The sequence below is a fragment of the Lissotriton helveticus genome, chromosome 2_1 (genome assembly GCF_964261635.1).
Source record: "Lissotriton helveticus chromosome 2_1, aLisHel1.1, whole genome shotgun sequence".
NCBI lineage: Eukaryota > Metazoa > Chordata > Amphibia > Caudata > Salamandridae > Lissotriton > Lissotriton helveticus.
The window spans coordinates 296,630,167-296,651,047 of record NC_136059.1 but is presented as its reverse complement, the minus strand read 5'-3'; positions in this window follow the sequence as shown (position 1 = coordinate 296,651,047).

Below are 20,881 nucleotides of genomic sequence, written 5' to 3'. Positions count from 1 at the left end.
CAGGTACATGGCACTTCAACCCACATCACACGGTCTCTAAAGTACCTAAATTGACTTAGAAGCCAGGATCCAATTGAAGATAGTGTGTCTGACGCACAAAGCCCGGAACCATGAGGCACCCAGATAAGCTTAATATCTCAGCAGCTGTGGCTCTCTTTGGAGCATGAGATCCCTACTGCTGGAAACTCCCATATTCATAAACAAGCAGACCTATGCAGGCACCTTCTCCAGGTATATGGAACTCTCTCCCATCGGAGATCAGGTCTAATCCATTGACAGCCATCATCCATAAGAGGTCAAAAGGATTTTAGAGGACAGATCCCTAACACAATGTTCTAGACTATGCTCTATCTTCCTTTCCTGGAGAGACTCAGCCATCTCATCATAAGCACTCTATCATTACGACATAAGAGAGGGTGAGGAAATCTTGTAACCACACCCTTACAGATTGATTTCAAATCTTGCATTTTATTTGAATGTCATGTTACGGGCTACTTGTGATACTGATGATGAATGCCATGAAACAGGATAATGTTGTTTATGTACTGCAATCTAATACCCTTGGATCATGTTTGCGCTTTATAAAATTATTGAAATAAATAAATAAAATTTGGGGAACAAATAAATATTTAGAGAGGTTTATACCTTGCTTTCTGCGTGGCTGGGAGAGTCTACGCCATAAGTGGTGGAAAGTTTGTGGCTGGAAATAATAGCACTGTGGATAATGCGGGGCAGGAGGACAATGGGAATGTGAAGCAGGACTGCGTATCCCAGGCCTCCATTTTTGGGTCATGCACAACAGAGAGAAAAGGGAGTGAAGTGTCAGAATGAGTTATCCTATCCATTCCAATCTCCGAGCCAGTAACAGTTAGGGAAATAAGATGTTTAGGTGATGAAGCAAAGAAGTTTCACCTCTTAAAGAAAAAATACAGTTTTGAAATGTGTGTGGCTCAGTATTTAAAAAAAGAAGAATGTATATTTGTAGAAATGTTTTTTTAGGGGATTGTGATTGGGAAATGAGATTCGTCCAATGGTATGAACTATTAATAAGGAAGCAGATTTCTATATTTTGTTTAACTTAATGAAGTTTTTGTTCACTTTGGTGGTAGGAAGATTGGGAGCAAGAGAGTGACCAAGTGACAGCATTGTTAAGTCCATTTTTTTTAAAAGGACCTGGAAGGATGTAGAAACAGACACAGCTATTTTACCTCTAGCAGTAGTCTGGGTAGGTGCAAAGCACAGACATCCAACAGGCTTTGGCCAGAGCCTTGACACCGGAGAGGGAGAAGAAGTTTGAGCAGGATAATAAAAGGGTTTGTTCATGTTCCCCTTCCTCCTCACCAGAGAAGAAAATATGCATGTAGAGAGGGGGTTGAACATATCCATGTTCCTTTATGGTCAATTTGAGTTTCTTTTCAGGAAAAGCAGGCAAAAAAGAATTAATCTAGCCTTTTTCCACAATGTAAAAATGTAAAAAATGTAAATTGATACTTATATAGCGCACTACTCACCCGCAAGGGTCTCAAGGCGCTTGTACGAATACCGCTGTGGAACCCATCCTGGCTTTCCCTGTGAGGTGTCCACTCCTGGGCATCCCCAAGGTGGAGGCCAGGCATCCTTAGCGTTGTGGGGGCCGTTGTGGAGATTAAGCAAGCTATTGCCCAGAGTTGCAGAGTGGGACTCCATGATTGGAATAGGCACAGAGGCGAGAATTATCAGGTCCGTGGAATTTAGAGCCCAAGACCCGCCAAGGCGGGGAATTGAACCTTGGTCCCGGGCTAGACCTCTGCATCAGGGTCTGCCGCTCTAAACATTGAGCCACACTTCTCCCTTGGGCCAGCTCTTCTATTACACGATGAATTGCATTTCTTAAGTCCTGGGTAATGGAAGGATTTCGAACAATTGTCGCAGTAAATGCACATCCTGGACGAAGCAGACTGAGTCCTCCCTCATTCAATTAACGTGGACTTCATGTTGATCATATTAGCTGAGATGATAACAGTGAATCTAAAAGACTGCAGTACATCAGATGCAGAGGTCAAGACAATAGAAGCAGCTTTAAAGAAGGCCTATGCATGTTGCAGTTTGGCTCTTAGTGCAATTAGTAATGCTGCATACTCAACGTAATTTCTAGTTAAAGACTTTGATACAGTTAAATCAGCCATGCAGGATGAGGAGGACTGCTTGCAGTCATAGGCAACTATGGAGCAGCAGGCAAGGTTCCTGTCACATATTGCATGGGCTCAGGGTGTCTGCAATGGCAGTTGTCTGCACTGTTTTGGGCCCATCATCAAATTTGTTTGAGATACTGAAAGGCCGAAAGTTCTGAGAAGTCAATTTTACTAAATATCCCATTTTCTGGTCTGAGACTGTTTAGGGATCAGTTAGATACCATGGTTAATACTGCAGTTAAAGACAGAAAGCATGACCTTCCCTACAATGGGAGAGGGTCTTTTAATTCTTGGGTTACTACCCAGGATAGCCACAAACATTCTAGAAGGAGAAAAAAAATCCAGCCATGTCAGTCTTCAAAGATCCTTCATCTAACCAGAAATCATCTGGTCAGGAGATGAGTGCTCCTGAGTCTTGTGGTATAGTGGACACACCCGTGGCAGACTGCATCTAAGAAGTAGATGTCTACGATCTTTGGGTGCTGAATATTATTTAGCATGTTTAGATAATCGACATCTCAAGCAAACCTCCAGATTCTGTGTTTATCCTTACTCCTGTTTTCAAGCACAATGGGAAGCAGAAGCACTGTGGAAATGCCTAAAAGATCAGGTCCACAAGAGGGCAATAATACCAGTTGATGTTGGGGAGAAGTGTCAAGAATGTGTTCCATTCCTTTTCTGGGTGAAAAGGCTTCAGGAGGATACCATCCAGTTCTGGATCTGAAGAAGGTGAATACAAGGGTGTTGACAATCCATTTAAAAAATGATTTCTTGCTAAAGATAATTCCTCTAATCCATCCTCAAGAGTTTGTGGCTAGTGTCAGTGTGCAAGATGCATATCTTCTTATCCCAATTCACAGGCTCACCAGAAATATATCAGATTTGCCAATTAAGATCAGGACTTCCAGTTTTGTGTCCTACCATTTAGTGTGCCAATACCCCACGGTATTTATGAAAGTATTCACTAAACTGTTGGGAAATCTCATAAGCATACATCCATAACTGATCCATTGGCTTGTTCACTCACCATTGAAAAGGTCAGACCATGAGCATCATCAGATGGTCATCAGGCTTCTTAAGACACATGAGTTTCTGATCCCTTGGAAGATACCCAATCTGACTCCAGTAGAGGACATGGAGCTAATAGGGGCCAGGTTTCAGAAAAACAAAAGTATGATCATTCTTCTGGAGAGCAAAGTCTTTAAGATATAGAGAGATACGTTGTGTTTAATGGCGAAGGATTCTCCAAGGGCAAACTTGTGTTATAAGGTCAAGGGGGATTGGTCAGCAACAGTAATGAGATTTGTGCACCAGCTGCTGCCATCTTGGAATCCAGTCTCTTTGAATCTCAAAGACTGATTCTATTGAGGCCTAGTGTCAGTGTTGGCGTCTTCCAATGCATCCGAGGGCAGGGGCTCCCCAGTGCATGCCCGTTCAGCAGATCATTACAACAATCACCTGCAGTTATGGATGGGTAGCCACATTAGATTCTTGTGCCCTCCGGCACAAGTGCTCCTACTTGGACAGAATGCACTAATTGACCTGGAAATAATTAGGAGGCAATCAGGAGGGTTCTTCTAAGGTTTGCAGCTCAGATTCAACGATCTACAGAATTAATTAGGACATACATGATGAATGGCAAAGCCTGTAGAATTAGGCAATGGGGGACTCGATACATGCACCCGCTTCTCAGGGCATATTACATTTTACTTTGGGCAAAGCACCATCTTTTTTCCCTAACATCAGTTCATATTAAGCATTAAGCATTCTTTTATCCTCCCAGGATTATTGTCTGTGTTATAAGTTTAAGGAAGGAAGAAATGGATGCAAAAAATTGGGTCGCCCTTTGATAGATCTGTTTGCCAGCGAGGAGAATTCTCGCATTCCGAGGTTTTGCTCTAGGACCAGACAAGAGGGTGCATGCACAATAGAAGCTGATGACCTAGTATTTTCATAAATCTTTCTCTTTGTATTGATAATTGTGAATCTGTGTTAATACCTACTTAATGCACTAAAGCCAGTAATGGGAGAATTGGATGGGTCCATTAGATGATGCTGATTGAGGGATGCCTGTATGATGCCTCGTAATATTGCTATTTCTTCCCAACTCTGACTTATCCAGTTGAAATATTTGCATATTACATTTCTTACCCCCTGCTACCTCTGACATACCCACATAGTGTCCACTCCAGCTTGCTTTAGATGCACCTACTGGGACGCAAATTTCTTCCATAAGGTATGGAGGTGCCTCAAAATTGCGGCGTACCGAGGTACAATTGAGAGGGTGCTTACTTGAGTCCTGGCAACTCAAATAACATTAACCTTGGTCTTTTCAGCTCACACTAGTCAGACTATACTCCGGGTTGTTTGCGCTTAACAAAACACAATTAATAATAATAATAATAATAATTAACCTCTAAAATAGCGCTATTAGGTATCCTAGGGGAACAAGAGCTGAATTAATTAGATGGGACTAGCCATAGTTCTAGCCACAAGAGACATTGCCGCTGTTAAAAATCTCTACAAACACCCGAACTATCAGGGTGGATCAAAAAAAACGACAGTTCCTGAAATCCATGAAGTGTCAATGCACAGCATGCTACCTAGTCCCTATTCTTTTCCATGTTTCAATTCTCCATCTTGTACCATCTCGGAAACAGGCTCAGCAAAGTGGAAGCATTCTCGAGACAATCAGAAAAGGGGAAGAAGAACACAACCAGTCTCTTGAACTCTAGCACCCTCGACTCATGAAAATCATGTAGAACCCTATTTTCTACAATAAGTCAGTGTGGGGTAAATCACAATGGATCAAGAAAAATGGCTCTCAGAGGATCAAGTGAAGATTACTCACCAGTATGCACTCGTTTTTCATGAGTATGACCATTATCTTCCTATTTGACAGGGCTGTATAATTGTGCCCTGATTCGTGGGTGGTGTGACATCCAAGACAACGCAAGACCAAGACCGTAGTTGAAATTTCAAGATACCAAAACCTTGCCAAGACTGTCAAATCTATGTGCAAAAATCTGTTGTGTGCCCAGGTAAAGACATCTCAATAAAGACCAGAAGCTTTCTGCAGCTACTGGCCACACCAGACTACCTCGACACTTAGGGGCCGATTCCGATCCGGTAAAAATCTCGTCCGTACAATTTGCATCCGGAGCGGTCTCCGTACGACTCGTACACACACCGTACGACTCGACGAGTACGATCCGGACCGGGGTATCAGGACGCGATTCGTACGGTCCACGTCAGGTAAGGGCGATTCGTACGGAAAAGCGCACATTCACATACACACCGTACGGTGCATACCCCCCATGATCGCAGGGGTACGCACCGTACCTCTGCGATCATGGGGGGTACGCACCGTACACCCAGCGGACATGGGGTACGCACCGTACACCCAGTGTACATGGGGTATGGTGCGTACACCACAAGATCGCGGGGTACGGTGCATACACCCCGTGATCGCAGGGGTACGCACCGTACCCCTGCGATCATGGGATGTATGCACCGTACCCGGGGGGGGCGATTCCGTACCTGTTTCAGGGCGAACTCTGCTTTTACGGCTGTTTTCAACTGCCGTAGAAAAAGGGTCGTACGGTGGGTACCCAACATGAATCATACTTTCCGGTTCAGAAAAAGCAGCGGCGAACCGTACAGATGTCACGTACAGCAGGTTCCGAGGGAGATTCGTACGGGGATTTGATTCGTACGGTCCCTGTACGATTCGTACGGAGACCAGCTCCTGGTACGAATCGTACTTCATCGTACGTACGAGGGACGTTGCAGGGTACGATTCGTACGGGAAAAAGGCTCCGAACGGCAATTCAGAGCGCTTTTTACCGGATCGGAATCGACCCCTTAATCTGCATGGAATTTATTGTGGATCTTCCTAACTCTCAAGGATATAATACCATTTTAGGGGCGGTTGATTGCCTAACTAAAGTTGGCATTTCATTGCTTTGAATCATCTGTCAACAGCTCCCGCTTTAGCTAAAATATTTTTAAATGAAATTTTGCTTTTAAATTGAATTCACATAGGGAATATTTCTGGTCAACTTGTATCTAGTTTTTGGAATGAATTTATTAAATCTGTGGTGACCCTGTGTCACCTGTCTTTTGTCTGCGGGCTATCGCCCTCAAACAGTTGGGCAGACTGAAAGGTTGAACCAGTCATTGAAACAGTTCCTAAATTGTGTTATTATGTTCAACGGCAGGATTGGGTCCAGTGATTAGCGTTAGCAGAATTCATCTATAACAACTCCCTTTGGGTTCTCACCCCCTATTGTTTGTATAGACTAGTGACTTCCTTACTTAATTGATATATTAATGAATCTCTGCCTCCATGATATTTTAGAGGTGATTGTGCTTTCACGTGCATATACCTACTGTATATTTGATTTTTTAGAGACCATGTATTGCATAGTTATATTTCATTTACAATGAGCTTTGTCTGTCTGTCTACCTTACTGGTTCCTTCAGAGATTGCAGCTTCTCCTCTTTCGTAGTAATATGAAAGGCTATTCATCTAAGTTCATCAAAGCAACACCATGGAGAGGAGTTGTAAGTCACAGATACTAAGTGTAATATTTTAGCTGGGACTGCTTATATTATTGCAGTCCTAATGAATCTCTGCTCACATGTCATTCTAGAGGTGGTTGTGCTTTCACATGAAATACCTTCCTTGATGGCTCCTTCAGTGACTCAAGCAGTTGCAGCGTGATGCCTCGCTGGTGGGGGGGCGGGTGCGTGGATTCGCACAGGGGTTAAATAATATTTTTTTTAAAGAAATTTACCTTCCTGGGTCCCGTGACGTTGTGGTTCCAGGCCAAGTCACGTTTTCCTGCTCTCCTGCTGAACAGAAAGCAGGCAGCCTCCCTCCCCTCCCCTCAGCCAATCACAACGCTGCAATTGCAGGATGGTGATTGGTGGGGATGGTGCCCAGCCGGGCACCTATGGGGAGACCATTTTCTCCATGTAGGCTGCTTTCAGCCTACATGGAGAAAAGGGAGAGTGGCATGACTGGTTTGGTTGGCCCCAGGGGACCAACCAAACTGTCAGGGCTTGCAACATTATTCAAGCCGCTCCTCCCCAACTCGCCCACCCCCAACCAGGCATACCCTTGTTCTTTCTCGCAGTCCGAGAAGCAGAAACATAAAATGGTAGTTTTACCATTTTAGGTTTCTGCTTCTCGCACTGTGAGAAATCAGTGGGGTGATGCTCCTCTGCCCTAATGAAAAAGCCGCCCCTGGACTCAACCTGAACCTTCTACAGCTAAGCTATAGACAAAAGACCATACTGTGCCTCCAGTTTGTTAGTCTCAATCCCCTACTTGTAGTGATCTACTGTATATTTGCAGCACTTACGATGGAGAACAGATTCAACCAGGTGGAAACCTGATAAAAGAAACTCATGTAATCATGGTTCTGCAGTTTAGGCCACACTTTTCTTAGTTTCCTCTTCTTTACCAGATAGTGAAAGGTCCAAACTGGATGTCTTTGATTCATCCTTCACTCTGAGTCAGGGGGTGCTGTCATGTCTACACTTGGTGGCCTTGAGGTTGCTCATCACTGTTCATCTTTCCAGAAATGGTTTATTAATGAAGGGAGGGGATTTAGTCTCATGTGAAGAAGTATTACTTATTTCCTTCTTCCAGGATGGGTTTTCTTTGGAATTAGCTGAAGGCCTTCTCAGAGTCCAATGGTCAGCCATACAGAAAAAAAATAGTGAGCCTGGGAGAGGGGTTTGTTTTTTGGCTCTTTATGTTATCAGACTGGAAAATAATTTGTACCTGTTTTGTTCTGCTGTGAAAATGTTGGTGCCTAGTTAGTGCCTAGTTTGCTTCTTTTTTCTCTTCAGTCTCACCCTTTGAGCCATTGTAGACAGTTCTTCTTCAATGTCCTACCTAGAAAGCATATTTAGGTTAAGCATTCGAGACCTCTTGCATATATTTTAAAATATAATTATATATATACTTATGAGTGGGCTTACAGCCCACCCCCACTGGTTTCATTTGTCTGTTTTAGCCTCCTTTAAATATACTTGCTTGCTAATGGTCAATCCTTCCTCTTGTCCTTCCTTTTTCTTTTGTTTCCTTCCACAGGAGCAGGGACTAACTACTCATTTGGGAGGGCAATTTTATTTCTTTGTTTCCCGCTCTCATGTCTCTCACCCATCCTACCACTCTCCCACATCCTCTCATGTGCTGCATGTCTGCCACTCTTACCCCACCATTGGTTGCTTTGACTTGGGTTAAGACTACTGGTAGGGCTAGGGCCTCTATTAGACGCAGAGATCAGGGTTTTTGAACTGATTGGGTGCTTGGACTAGGGCTAAGATTGGCTGTAAGTTCCTGGTCTCCTATTGGTTCTTAGATATTTAGGGCTAGTGTTGTGATTGAATAGTTTTAGGGCTAGGGTTCCCATTGGCTGACGGGGTCACATGATTACTAGGGCTATAAAAGGTCAGGGTTAGGGCGTTTCAGCCCGGACGTCGAGGCTAAGGGGCGAAGAGGACAAGGGCAGTTGCCTATTTGAGCCTGTTAAGGACGGAGAGGACAAGGGCAGTTGCCTGTTTGAGCCTGTTCGAGACTGACCAGGCCAGGGCCAGAAATGCTGCTCAATATACATACCTCCTTTATGCATCTATGTACTTTCAATGTACTTATGGATCTATATCATTATCACATTATTCTAATTTAGCATTTCCAATGCATTTCCCTATTTCTCAGCATAGACTTAGCTCATTATATCTTCTAGCCCAACCTTCTGACTCATCTCAAACTTCGTTATACTTCTCTTTCCAATGCACTACCCTATCTCACAGCCTATACATCTATCAATATATACTCTACATCCTCTCTCTCATTTATCCCAAACCCCCTACCACTACTATGATCCCCAAAAAACCCTTTCCATACTCTCTCCTACTCTACCCCTCCTTGCATCATCTGACACCCCTTTTACCCAACTGATCCCCCAAAACAAACCTTTCTAAACTCTTCCCTCTTTTCTACCCCTCCCCAACCCTTCTCAATCCAAATAACTAACTGGCATATCACCACTAAAATTACTTTCATGTTTCACCATATTAATTCAATACTAAACCTGATGGGTTCCAGAGTAGCGTGCTACTTGCGCTATATAAATACAAACCTCTTTCCCTTCACTATCCTGCCATCTATCCTTCTCTACCCAAATAACTGAATAACATATCCACTACTCAAATTACTTCATATTTTACTGTACTAATTTTCAACGCTAATCCTTTATGGGTTCCGGAGTGCCGTGCTACACGCCAGAAAAGCGCTTGAACATCCATCAAGGGTAACAAGTGCTATAGGAATGCAAACCTTTCTTCCCCTTTTATCCCTCCGCTATCCTTCTCACTCCAAATAACTGACTAATATCCACCACTGAAATTACTTTCATTTTTCACCATATTAATTCACCACTAATCCTTTATGGGCTTTGTTGGACCTGTCAGCCTTAGGGTGGTCTTCCCCTACCTTTTTGCCCTGACGCCTCCCATTTTCACTGTACCTTTTTGTTGGATCTAGGACTCTGGGCTCCTCACTACTGCTAAACAGTGCTGAGGTGCAGGTGCTCTCCCCTAAAAACCTTGTGACGCTGGCATATCTGCCACAAGCCCCTGCTACTGCAGTAAGGCTTAACTCTCCATAGGCTAGCATTGGGAACCCCCCTTATGGGATAATGTCTGACAGGGACCTAATAAGTCTGTCATGTTTGGTCTTGTTGGACTCGGGCGGGGAACCCTTTCCAATGATATATGGGGTTTGGAACTACTACGCTAGGGATCCCACTTTTAGAAAGTGGACCTTTTCCTCCCTACACTTAGATTGGGCACTGCAGACTCATCCCTCCCCTCTGCATACTGATAGCTGCCTGGGTTGAGAGGTGGGAGTGGTTATTCACACCTTCTCCCCTTGGATGGGCTGTGATGGGCTGCCCATTGTATCTCGTCACGGTGACAGCTAGGTCAGGGAAGGCAGGGTACTTCCCAGAACTCCCTGGACTCTTCCAGAAGCCCCTGCCCCCAGACCCTTCCAGAGACTTCTACCACTTTCTAGCCCCTAGACTGAAGGATATATAAGGTAGGGTCCTGGCCTCACTTCTTTGTTACACTGCTGGACCTGGAAGAACCCCTGCGCGAGTGAGGACTGCTGCACCAGGAAGGATTGCATTCTGAAGGAGGCTGACTGCTGCCCCTACCTACTGAGCTGCCCTGCTGCCTGCTGATCCTGCCCTGCCAGGGAGACTGGAAATAACACCACCAGAGTGTTTCCACAAAATCCCTAAGAAACTACCTTTCTTTGAACCCCATCGTGTTAAGGACTGTCTTTTTGGGGGGCAGCAACTCTTCTGAGGACTTGGCTCTGCACCTCTGTGCCTGCAATCAACATCACTGGCCCAGGAATCTTCATCTACTGCCTCTGCAGCCCTGCGAGGGTAAAGGAACTGTATGCCCCCTTCTGAAGTCACCGCCGCCAGCCCGAGCGGAGCGCGGTATTTAAATCACCCCCTGAAGCACGGAAAAGCTTTGTGAGCTGTAAGCGCTTAGAATCCAAAATCACCGCCGCTGGCCCTAAGGGGGCACCTCCCTGGAAGCAGTCCCACAGCACTGGTGGCCAACGGACTTAAAATTGCCCCCAACTTCACCGCCGTGGGCCCGAGTAAGAGGGCACCAGGATCGCCGTTGAAAACACCGCCAGCGGCCCGGGAACCTAGGGAGGCCGTTGCCTGCCTCGCTGATGTCACCCCCGGGCCACACTGTGATTGGCCCTAAGCCTCAGGGATTCCCTCCACGTCATCAGGGAGCTGCGCCGGGATTGGCTCCAGCTCTCCAGGAGTTCAGTGACATCACTCGTGTGCCGCTCCCATTGGCTTTATCCCGAGGGCTTCCCCAGCTTTGGCCGGGACCGGGAGAGTTGCACCGAAGGCCGGAGCATGTCCGGAGGGGAAGGAGCCTCGCCCCAGCACCGCGATCGCTTCCCAGGTAACGCCTCAGCATTAATAGTTAATGCACCAAGGGTAGTGCTCTCAGAGGCGGGGCGCAGGTTGCGGGCATAAGGCGGTGTGACTTCGCTAACGTGCTCACTGGTACTGGGGCCGGACTGTGCACTTGGGCGGGGAAACAGGAAGCCTCCTTTTTGGGAGCCACGGCAGCGACTGTGCAAGCTGCTGCGCGGCTGATTGAAGTACACGGCTGGAAGTGAACTGACGGGACATTCAGCTGGTAGTGAGCCCCACTCCTGGTGACCCTCATGTAGCGGGCCCACTATCTGTAAGTTCTTCTGCCTCACATCATTCAAAACACCCTTCTCCAAAGGATCAGGGTGGAAGGGACTGGCATTCTTTGCACTCCAAACTGGGTACATCACTGCTTGTGCCGGGGGACTTGTTCTTGCCCTAATGTTTTACAACTGAGCCACAGACGATTACCGGGATCTCTGTGACAGCCGTCCCCCAGACATTTGACGGACACCTGTGGTTTTCTATGTGTGGAGTCCTAGTAGTTTTGAACCTTGCGCAATTTCTAGATAAGGGTTACTTTACGTTCTTTATATGCCACTGGATCCACCTAATTTTTGATCTTGTCAATTGTCGACTGTGCATACATTTTAGATAAAGATGTTCCTATTTTTATATAAAACTGGTGTGGTGTCCCTTTTGTGCATGATGGACTGTGTTACTGTTGATGTGTGTTACACAAATACTTTACACATTCCCTCTGAAGTTAAGCCTTCCCGCTCTGCAGCAGACTACCCTGTCGGAAACGGTGGTCCCTACTTGGACTAGGGTACATACCCCTGCCAACCAGAGACCCCGGTTCTAACATTGGTGATCGAGCAGTGGGATAGGACTTGTGCTTGTGTAACACCACGCAGTGACTCAGTGTACATCACAACCCTACACCTGACTCCACTGAATTTTTGTCTACCCTCTCCGATTGGCATTTTTATTTTTAAATTCTCCCTGACTGACTGCTCTTTTGCAAAGTCCTATTTGCCAAGTTCCATTGGTTTTCTCTACGAACGTCTGAGGTCCTACCTGCAAAATGGAATTTGAGCTGGCCAACCTTGAAGCTTACACGACGGCGCAGCTCAAAGAATTCTGCGAGGAGAAAAGGGTGCCCTTCAAGCGAAGCGCCAATAAGGCAGAGCTTCAGAAGGCCTTGAGGGCATGGGTCACGGCCCACCCAGAAGGAGAAGGGGACGGGCAGGGATCGGAGCACGGCGCCGCAGGATAACTTAACCTACTGCCTTTGGTGGAAAATGGCAATTTGTTACCAGGTACAAGGGTACCTTCCAGGGCAGGCAGTAGTGTGTCAGTAAGGACCCTGTCCTCAGAGGAATTGGAGGGCAGGAGAGAGGAGAGACAGTTTAAATTGGAACTCGCCAAGTTGGAAAGGGAGTGTGAGAAAGAAAGGTGGGCCATGGAGGAGAGGAAATTTACCCATGAGCTCAACCTGAAGGAACTGGAAATTCGAGCCCCACAAGTAGGGACCAACAGCAACAAGAATGGTGGCAGCGTACCTACTGAAGCTTCATGTGAGTCCAAGTTCTTTATGCCTAAAGATGTGATGGCCAGTTTTAAGGTGGGGGATAATATTGACAAGTGGTTGTCCTTAAGAGCCCATGGGGTCCCAGAGAGTTACTGGGGGGTGGTTTGTATAAGTACATACCTCCAGAAGTTAGGGACACACTCCTTTGCCTAGAAAAGGAAGACCAGACCAACTATTCTGTCATGAAGGAATCACTGCTTAAAAGGTTCGGTCTTACCCCTGAGAGGTATAGGCAGAGGTTTAGGAATAGCCACAAACTTCCCACACAGAACTGGGTAGATTTCCTGGACTACGCTAGTAAAGCTTTGGAGGGCTGGGTGCGGGACAGCAATGTGCATGACTAAGAAGGGTTGTATGACTTGTTTTTAAGAGAGCACCTTCTAGAGAAATGTTTTCCAGAGCTGCGCCAACACCTGGTTGACCGTAAGTTGACCAATCCTAGGAAGCATGCGGAGGAGGCGGACACATTGGTGGAGGAGGAGGAGGGGTTCTGGGGGACCCCCAAAGGGGTGGTCAGGGTTCCCACCTGAAGAAAGAGGTGGAGATAAAAAGAAAGAGTTCTCCAAAGGCCCCCAAAAGAATTCGCAAGGGAAAGGTTATGGGTCCCAGCCCCAATCTGGCCACCAGAAGCCCACATATCCTGACAAAGGTCAGCAGCCCAGAATTGTCTGGTGCTATGAGTATGGTGAAATTGAACACTACAAGGTGGATCCCAAGTGTCGCAAGAGAGCATCACCTCCCATTGGAGGTAAAAAACCCCGGGTGGCTAGTGTAGCGCTTGGGGAGGAGCTGTCCTTAGATAATGGGAGTGAGGGGGCAGGGCTTGTCCTAGTGTCTCTGGGAGACAGTGAGATGGTTCCTAAGGTCCACGTGCCCTCCAATACTACTAAGTATAGGCAGTGAGTCACCCTCAATGGTCAGGGAGTGGAGGCCCTGAGGGACACAGGTGTCAGCATGACTATGGTAAGGAGTCAGCTCGTGTCCCCAGAGCAAATAATTCCCGATGCATTCCATCCAGTTGTGATGGCTCACTATCCCGTAGCATAGGTTCCATTTGAGTGGGGAGGGGTTTCAGGCCTGCTAAGAGTTGCTGTGAGCCCTGCCATGCCAGTGGACTGTTTGTTAGGGAATGACCTTGAGCACACTGCCTGGAAGGAGGTAGAGCTCAAAGCATATGTGGAGATGCTGGGGTTACTGAGTGGATCTGTGCTACCACACGGTCCATGGCTGCCTGGAAAGGGAGTCAACCAGGGCTGGAGCCTGGAACAATGGCCCAGCCAGCTGCTAATTAGGGAGGAGCCCGAGGGCGTGGGAAGCCCGCCCCGGGGCGATCACCCCGTGAGATGGATGGGGTACCTGAGGAGGTCGCAACGGAGTCCACGGAGGGGGACGTTGCTCCCTTGGGGGACCTACCTACCCTGCAGAGTGATAAGAGGAAGGGGTTCCAGCTTAATCGGACAGTTTATAAAAGAATTTCAATTACTGATTTACACAAACACTAGATCCGACCACATTGTTTTAATCACAATGGGGAAAAAGATACATATCATATATTAAACAATCAATCAATATATTGAGCAGTGCCCCGGTTAGGGAGGGGGGAGTGAGTGATATCAAGTGAGGAAAAAGTGATGGGGAGTGAATATCGTGACAGAATAATCAATCAATTGAAAGTGAGCCATTGAACTGTTACATATTCTGTACAAAAAAGACTTAAAAGTACAAAATTGCTGTATTTACAAATAACATACTCCACATAAATTCAAATAAATGAAGAGTTAGGACATGGAGTTGTCATAGAGAACAAGCAGGTTGTCGACGTTTCAACCCCTCAAGGGATGCAGGTAATTCTTATTATCCTTGCCGTGGGGTCTTCATCAGGACGGGTGGTGGGGCAGGTAACCTATTTAATATATACATTTGGTTAGTTGACTAACAAAGGATGTGTGTAATAACATCATCTATTGGGAATAGCAACACAATTAATTAGCGTATATGGCCAGTAGGGAGCACAGGAGTATAGGGGAATTAGACCAAATTGCAATTGACTCGGGCCAATACGTGGCAATGAATCAGAATTTAATTGATTAGGTATCACTGAGTCGAATATCAAAAGTTATTAATAGTTATGTACATAAATTGAGAATTATGAAGTCTGGAAACAAGGAGCGGCGCGAAGAAACTGGCAGCAGGTTGGAATGGGTGGGCGGGACAACTACAAACAAGAAACCATTACCTGTATCATGAATGGATACGGTATCTTGGTAAGGAACCTCTATATGCTGGTTTCTGAAAGGAGCATAAAATAATCAAATCATCACTACAACGTGGCATGGTTCTGCACGTATTGTCCGCATGTTGATTTGACAGCATGTTGTAAATGTAGCGAAAAACAATTATTGGGACAGAGACTCACCAGGATCAAGCGTTCGAGACGCCTACCTCGGAGGTAATTTGGTTGGTAGAAAGACGTACAGCCGTATGTGTCATGTACTGGAATGATAAAAAAGAAAAGAAAAGAAAGCACGTGAGTGCCAGCCGACCGCAGAAACACAATCTGTATCTGCCAATCATTTGTACCGACACTCGTGGTGCCTGTGGTTCAAATAGGCGGCGGGGGTATGCCTCGCATCTGAAAAAACAGCGCTGGTGGCGTTCCTAATGAACTTACCGAGTGCCGAATCAATCGGGTATGATGACGGTCGACTTCGCAATGGCAATGGCGAGTCGGTCTTCCTGGTTAGTTTAGTTTCCAAGGTGACGGGGTCACGCAGGTGGAAGGAGGGCCCACCAGGGAGGAGTTTTGCCGGGCACAGAAGAAGTGCCCCACCCTTGAGGGCATGAGGCGACAGGCCGAAGCCCAAGCACCAGGCAATGCCTCCGCAAAGTATCATACTTACTGGGAGGATGGGCTCCTTTACAGTGAGCTCAAGGCTCCTGTGCATGGGTCATCAAGGGCCTTAGTTGTCCCCCAATGCTACAGGGCCTTTTTTGGGAATTGGCTCATGAGATCCCATTGGCAGGACACTTGGGCCAATACAAGACCTTTGCTAGGCTTGTCCCACATTTTTATTGGCCGCAGATTAGGATCTCCTCAGATACATTCTGCAGGACCTGTCTGATCTGCCAAGCTAGTGGGAAAACAGGGTCTAATCTGAAGGCTCCCTTGGAACCACTACCTGTCATTAGCAACCACTTTGAGAGTGTGGGCATCAACATTGTTGGGCCTATGGATCCATCGACTTCTTCTGGCTACAGAATTATCCTGGTTCTGATGGACCACGCCACCCGGTACCAAGAGGCTATTCCTCTGAGAACCATCACCGCACCTGTGGTGGCCCAGGCTCTGGTGGAGATTTTTACCGGAGTGGGTTTCCCCAAAGAGGTGGTGTCCGACAGGGGCACCAATTTTATGTCTGCCTACATGCAAGCCATGTGGAAGGAGTGTGGGGTCACTTATAAGTTCTCAACCCCTTACCACCTACAGACCAATGGTCTCATGGAGAGATTTAACATGACCCTTAAGGACATGATCAGGAGTCTGCCTGAGGAAAAAGTGGGACATCCTTTTGCCCTGTTTGTTGTTTTCCTAAAGGGAGGTACCGCAGAAAGGGGTCGGTTTCAGCCCCTTCAAACTCTTGTAAGGTCACCCTGTTAGGGGACCTCTCAGTTTAGTGAAGGATGGGTGGGAGAAGACTCCAAGGAGGCTTCCCCAAGATGTAGTGAGCTATATGCTGGCCTTCCGCAGCCAAATGGCTACGTTGTGGAAGCAAACTTCTGACAACTTAGAGGCCAGCCAGGTGGTGATGAAAGAATGGTAGGACCAGAATTCTCACCCTGTGGAGCTAGAACCTGGACAGAAGGTGTGGGTCATGGAACCGGGAGAGCTTAGTGCCCTCCAGGATCGCTGGACAGGCCCTTATGAGATATTGGAGAAGAAGGGTAAGGCCACTTACCTAGTGGACCTTAAGACCCCCAGGCAGCCCCACAGGGTACTACACGCCAACCGCCTCAAACCCCACCATGAGAGGTCTGAGCTCACCTTACTGATGGTGGCGGACGGGGCAGAGGAAGAGGAAAGTGAACTTCTCACGGACCTCTTTGCTTCCAAAGAGAAGGATGGATCGGTGGAGGGAGTGGTCCTCTGCCCATCCTTGACTCATGAGCAACAGAGGGACTGCCGCCAGGTCCTGGGACAGTTCTCAGTGTTTTCCCTTATCCCTGGGATTACCCACCTGTGTACCCATGATGTGGACACAGGATACAGCCTCCCTGTCAAGTCCAAGTCTTACAGGCTGTCAGATAAGGTAAAGGCCAGCATCCAGAGTGAAGTCATTAAGATGTTGCAGTTGGGGGTGATAGAGCCCTCCAACAGCCCCTGGTCCAGTCCGGTGGTTCTGGTACCAAAAGCTGCCCCACCGGGCACCACACCAGAACTTAGGTTCTGTGTGGATTACAGAGGACTGAATTCTGTGGCCAAGACTGATGCTCATCCTATCCCTAGGGCGGATGAGCTCATTGACCGGCTGGGGCCTGCCCGATACCTGAGTACCTATGACCTCACGTTAGGGTACTGGCAGATCGCCCTAACGGACGGAGGCAAAGAGAGGTCTGCCTTTTCCACCCCAGAGGGCCACTACCAGTTTAGAGTGATGCCCTTTGGATTGAAAAACACTCCTGCCACCTTCCAGTGGCTGGTGAACCAGGTCCTCTCCGGTTTAGAGGCCTTCTCTGCTGCCTACCTGGACGACATAGCTGTCTTGAGTAGCAGCTGGGAGGACCATCTGGGTCACCTTCAGGAAGTGCTTCAGGCCCTGCAGCAGGCAGGCCTGACTATCAAAGCCAGCACATTTCTGAGTAGCTTGATCACAAAGCATGTCCCTACCCGCAATCTTCGATCAGCCCACCTTCACTTACTCACCATACCGGCCATCACACTGAAAAGGCAGGGAGGTCGCAGGTTTTCCTACCTTGCAGCCAGATTCTAGAATTCCATTCCCCTTGCAATTAGGTCCTGTAACAACCTACGGGGCTTTAGAAAGGCCCTAAAAACCTGGCTATTTGGGCAATCTTGCTAACCGCCCTTCCGCATTTACACCACATATGACTACGCCATGAAACCTTTACAAGCTTCTATTAACATAACATAACATAACAAATGCCAGATAGGGCAGGGGTCGGTAGTCTAGCTAGGACACTTGGTGGGTGGGGGCAAGGTACAGCCCCGACAGGCCAAGATAGAAACCATCCTGGCCTGGGAGCCTCCCAAAACACAGACTGAGGTCAGGGTATTCCTGGGCCTCACAGGGTACTACCGCAGATTTGCCAAGGGTTATGGAACCATTGTGGCCCCCTTGACTGAGCTAACCTCTAAGAAACACCCTAGAAAAGTGATTTGAACAGAGGCTTGCCAAAAAGCCTTTGACTCTCTAAAGCAGGCCATGTGCACAGCTCTTGTGCTCAGGGCCCCTGACTTCTCCAAAGAGTTCATTGTCCAAAAGAACGCCTCAGAGCATGGCATAGGGGCAGTCCTTTCGCAACTCAATGAGGAGGGCCGGGACCAACCAGTGGCTTTCATCTCCAGGAGGCTATTCCCCCGGGAACAGCGGTGGAGTGCTATAGAGAGAGAAGCCTTTACGGTGGTCTGGGCTGTGAAGAAGCTGAGGCCATACTTGTTTGGCTCCCACTTCCTGATTCAGACTGACCACCGGCCCCTCAGGTGGCTCATGCAAATGAGGGGCGAGAATCCCAAATTGTTGAGGTGGTCAATTTCCCTACAGGGGATGAACTTCAGGGTGGAACACAGACCCGGAGTAGACCACGCCAATGCTGACAGTCTCTCTAGGTTTTTCCACCTTAGTGATGCGGACTCCCTAGAGGTTGGGTAGTTCTCCCCACTTTCAGCTGGGGGGACACGTGTTGGACATGTCAGCCTTAGGGGTGGTCTTCCCCTACCTTTTTGCCCTGCGCCTCCCATTTTCACTGTACCTTTTTGTTGGATCTAGTACTCTGGGTGCCTCACCACTGCTAAACAGTGCTGAGGTGCAGGTGCTCTCCCCTAAAAACCTTGTAATGCTGGCATATCTGCCACAAGCCACTGCTACTATAGTAAGGCTTAACTCTCCATAGGCTAGCATTGGAAACCCCCCTTATGGGATAATTTCTGACAGGGACCAAATAAGTCTGTTATGTTTGGTCTTGTTGGACTCGGGGCAGGGAACACTTTCCAATTATATATGGGGTTTGGGCACTACTACGCTAGTGATCCCACTTTTAGAAAGTGGACCTTTTCCTGCCTACACTTAGATTGGGCACTGCAGACTCCCCTCTGCATACTGATAGCTGCCTGGGTTGGGAGGTGGGAGTGGTGATTCACACCTTCTCCCCTTGGATGGGCTGTGATGGGCTGCCCATTGTAGCCTTAACAGCCTGTCTCTCATCACGGTAACAGCTAGGTCAGGGAAGGCAGGGAACATCCCAGAACTCCCTGGACTCTTCCAGAAGTCCCTGCCCCCAGACCCTTCCAGAGACTTCTACCACTTTCTAGCCCCTAGACTGAAAGATATATAAGGGAGGGTCCTGGCCTCACTTCTTTGTTGCATTGCTGGACCTGGAAGAACCCCTGCAGGTTTGAGGAATGCTGCGCCAGGAAGGATTGCCAATCTGACGGAGGCTGACTGCTCCAAGGAGCTGCTGCCCCTACCTACTGAGCTGCCCTGCTGCCTGCTGATCCTGCCCTGCCAGGGAGACTGGAAATACCACCACCAGAGTGTCTCCACAAAATCCCTAAGAAACTACCTTTCTTTGAACCCTATCGTCTTAAGGACTGCATTTTTGGGGGGCAGCAACTCTTCTGAGGACTTGGCTCTGCACCTCTGTGCCTGCAATCAACATCACTGGCCCAGGAATCTTCATCTACTGCCTCTGCAGCACTGGGTGGGTAAAGGAACTGTATGCCCCCCTCTGAAGTCACCGCCGCCACCGGGGACTTGTTCTTGCCCTAATATTTTACAACTGAGAGACAGACGATTACCGGGATCTCTGTGATAGCTGTCCCCCAGACATTTGACTGGCACCTGTGATTTTCTACGTGCCGAGTCCTAGTAGTTTTGAACCTTGCGCAATTTCTAGATAAGGGTTACTTTACGTTCTTTATATGCCACTGGAGCCACCTAATTTTTGATCTTGTCAATTGTGGACCGTGCATAAATTTTGATAAAGATATTTCTATTTTTATATAAAACCGGTGTGGTATCCCTTTTGTGCGTGATTGACTGTGTTACTGTTGATGTGTGTTACACAAATACTTTACACATTGCCTCTGAAGTTAAGCCTTCCCGCTCTGCGCCAGGCTACCCTGTCGGAATCGGTGGTCCCTACTTGGACTAGGGTACATACCCCTGCCAACTAGAGACCCCGGTTCTAACAGGCTTCCTGAATAGCGTGCTTCAACACCCCATCAGGGGTAACAAGCGCTATATAAAATACAAACCTTTTTATCTCCTCTATCCTTCTGCTATCATTCCAAATCCAAAAACCTAACTAACGTATCCACCACTTAAAATGTACTTGCATGTTTCACTATACTAATTCAACACTAATCTATGGGTCCCGGAGTAGCGTGCTACTCGCCGTAAAAGCACTTTGACACCTCGTCAGGGGTAGTAAGCGCTATATAAATGCAATTACAATACAATACAATATTCATTTGCCGTTCTCCTCATCTCACTGCAGCCCCTCGTCTTTTCACATAGTTGCATAAATCAACTACTGTTCCACTGATATACTGGTGCCACAGCAGAGGATCACAGAGGAGGCGGCTGGCACCCAGGAGCAGCAGCAGGTGGCAGCGCAACACGGTTCGGCTGACCTGTTTTCAGCAGTTGCTTCCTCCCTCCTCCTCCTGCTGCCTACGCGGCTCTGCCCAACCTCCTCCCTCCGCTCCTGGAGGTCTCCCCCCTCCACCATGGCCACTAAAATATCGGGCTCCCGGCTGGAGCTCAAGATCGAGTGATGCCGCTGAAAGTGCCAGTGAGACTCTTGTCTCCATAAAAGTAAATAATGGCTTACTGGTCGCCTTATTTTTTTAATACAAGTGAGATACTGAGGTTTTTGAGATCTCA